This window comes from Pinus tabuliformis, chromosome 8 (assembly GCF_031772625.1).
Source record: "Pinus tabuliformis cultivar Carrire ecotype Pingquan chromosome 8, CPIR1, whole genome shotgun sequence".
Lineage (NCBI taxonomy): Eukaryota > Viridiplantae > Streptophyta > Pinopsida > Pinales > Pinaceae > Pinus > Pinus tabuliformis.
Window position 1 is genome coordinate 475,671,088 of NC_142294.1, and position 3,635 is coordinate 475,674,722.

Here is a 3,635-nt window from a genome sequence, read left to right on the forward strand (position 1 = left end):
ATTCAGAACAAGTCTCTTTTAAACATTCTCACTCTCTTTTTCATCCACATTTGTTTCATCCATGACTTGTTTTGTGAGTTTCTCACATGCTTGAAGATTCTCATCTATTTCCTGAGCATCAATAAACATTTGTTGTAATGTCACAGATTTCAAGTTCATGAGACAATAAGACAAATCTTAATGAAAGGCTATTGCATAGCGCAACATGACAACAACTTCAGGAGGTTTAATTTCTCTGGCATCTTGTGATAAAGACTGAAAAAATTCCTATGGAACATTGAGACAATTTCATCCCTCTGTTTCTTTATGCCACAAAATTTGAAAAATGTTGATACTTGGATTTCCTTTCGCCCTAAAATTTCATAAAAATATCACCCAGTTCCTCCCATAGTGATTGAGAAAAAGTTCTCAAGTAAACATCATCATGTTCGACTCTAAAAAGATCTATAAAATTCTCGAAGGCATGAATGAGTTTTTGAGCTGCAAAGTTGTCAAGGTCCCCATCAAACTTGGGATGGTATTTATAATGTTTCGAAGGAAAATCATGGAAGGTATTTGGAAATATTAAGGGTCTATAGCTTTCTTGAATCTTGGAAGGTATAATATCAGATATAGGGGGCATAATATCAACCTTGATCACATGAGGCTCACAGGACTGGTCATGGACGTCATATGGCTCGGAAGAAAAAACTTGGTCAAGATCATCAATGCAAGAAGAAGGCACATCTACATCTACATTCAAATACACTAAGCCACGAAAAATTATTTTTATATTCTCAGGAAAGGACAAGAAGTAGTTGACAAAATGTAATATTACATCTTGGATAAAACTCAATCTTTGATATGTGGTTTTCTCGTATTGTCCTTTCATGTCTTTTTCAATAAGGCTCGTGCTCCAGTGGAGTCTTTGAATTCAATTTGAAGTTTGATTGGAGTCTCTAGGTGAATGATGCACAACTTTCTTATGTCTAAAATTTTTTCACGATCAACAATAAGATCTGGATCTTGTCATTCTCCCAGGGAAAAATTTCACCTTCACTCCCCAAAAACGGTGCCAAAATGTTTTCACTCAGAAAAATCCCTGGTTGTGGAAGGAATTAAGTAAGGTAACCTCTAACCAATATCTTGAATTGAAAACTAGCCCTTTCAATCCGAAGGGGGAACCCTTCTATAACTTAAGCAAAATGATTGGTTATGTACTTAAGACAATGACTAGCTATGTTGTAATAGGGTTCCAAAAATGTGGCAGGGTTTGATAGATTTCCATTGGGCATGGAGTCAAATAATTGACTTAATAAGGAGGTAAACTAAAACCTTCATAGAGGCATGGTAGCTAAGATACTCTGGAATTTAAAAAAATGTTGAGATGGAATGCAGAATAACAAGACAATGGTATACTTATAAGAGCACCACAAGGATGAAATATTTCAAAGCATAAGCCATAAATTTGTGACAGGCTGATGATATAAACAAAGCATGGTAAATATGATTTCAATTTATTTACTCTTATCAGTCCTAGAAGAATACACATATGACAACATAGAAGGAAAACAGAAACAGGAAAACACATATCCAAACTCTCTCAACACAAGAATTGCTGCTGCAAAATTAGTCTTCCTTTATTAAACCTTCAGAAAATACACAGGGCACAATAAGTTTTTGATAAAAACCCCCAACCCTTTCTCATTCTTCAGTCTCTGTCTTTATATAAAAGACAAACTAACTAAAAACTAGAGTTTTAACTCATGGTTTCGCTGACAGACAGACTATCAGCATTTTCTTTCTGCTTGTTTTTAGAATTCACCGACAGTATAAATGTCGACATTTCTCTTATCAAACGTTACAAATTTAACAACAAAGTTACCAAACTTACAAATGAAAACACAAATTTACAAAATGAAATGAGTTTGACAGTGGATAAGGGAAACCATTCCGATTTGGAAAAATGATTACGATTTGTAGGAAACATGTTTTAACCCATGAAAATTCAACGAACCATACACTGATGGCGGCAGATAAATTTATGATTTAACATCAAATTTACCCATGGCACACTTTCATACCTCATCATTAACGCTGATGTGGTCAACGTAATTCCAAATTTTAAATTTTAAATTTGTTTTTTGCGCTCACAACTGGCTTGTCAATTTTATCCGAAACGTTGGTAAGCTCGTTGTCAACGAATGTCTTCAGGAAAAATTATCAGAACACTTAAAGCGTTGATAGCCCCGATATCAATAATTTCCATGTTCATTACATTAAATGCGCTGATACTGAAATTGTTAGCCTTTTCTAAAAAACCTTTAAAAACAAAGTTTATTGTGATAACAGCTGGCTTCACGGGGATGATGTCGATCATAGATGACAACAAGAACCCCATAGACCATAGGCCTGATCCATTGGGTTGATCCAAATCTCTTACCTAAAACCGAAAACCTTATTTGCAACCAATTAACTCTATAGTTGAAAAACATACAATTCTGCACACTGCAAACTGAAAACTGAAATTGAAAAACTCACTACTGAAAAACCAAACTGAAATTCATGCTTGCCCCAACAATCTTATTGCACACAATCCTACTTTAAACTTCTAAAATAATTGTTGAATCAAATAATACAAAAATGCCAATTCAACTAGTCAAGTAGTTGCTCAAATAATCTAGCTCCTTGGTTATGCTTTTTCCCTTGCTCCACATCAGTAGATTGTCCTTTCTTAATCTTAACTCTAGCAGGCATAAATCCATCACTCTTCACTTTACTCCATTCTTGCAACTTATTTAAAAGGTTGAAAACAAATTCATTATTGATAAAATCTGAAAACTTGGGCCTGCTTATTGACTCTAAAAAGACTACAAAAGGATCCTCAAATGCTTGCAAATTGATCTCACAACAATGTAAAAGACTATCACTTTGATGTGTAATCCCTTTGACTGCATATTTGCTTCCATTCATCTCAATCTGATGGTTGTCATAAAGAGGATGGAAATATTCATATGGCAAGTGCAATAGAATACTTTCTGATAAATGAAATATCTATAGTTTCTTTTGAGAGTTAGCATCCTTACAATCACCATTTTCAAAATCTCTGTAAGTTAATCATTATATATTTGAACTGACAAAACTCTCCATATATAAAGCCACAAGATAATGAAGAACATGAAAATATTCATGTTGATATATAATGTTTTCAGTTTGTCCCAGTAAACCTATGTGATTTTGCATCGATTCACGTTGCTCTGCTTAATTTATTATTTTAATTTTCTCTTTCAGCAACTTGAATGAAGAAAATCATAAAGGAAAAGAGTTACTCTCAGCTAATTTATCACTCTCTTTATGTCCAATTTTGTAACTGTGATATATAGGTTGATTTATTTCATTCGACTGTTGAAAATAAACATTTTTTGATGAAGGAAATAGAGTTGGTTGTTCATGAAAGTCATCATCATAATCATCATATTCATCATATACAGAAACATCAAAATTTGGAGCAACAACTTGCTTCTGAACAAGATTAATTTTTCTCTCTGCAAAAACATCACCATTGATACTTTCAAGAAAATGTATGATATTATCAATCCTCTCCTCATAATGAAATGGATTGGGATTCAGAACAAGTCCCTTTTGAACATGCTCAC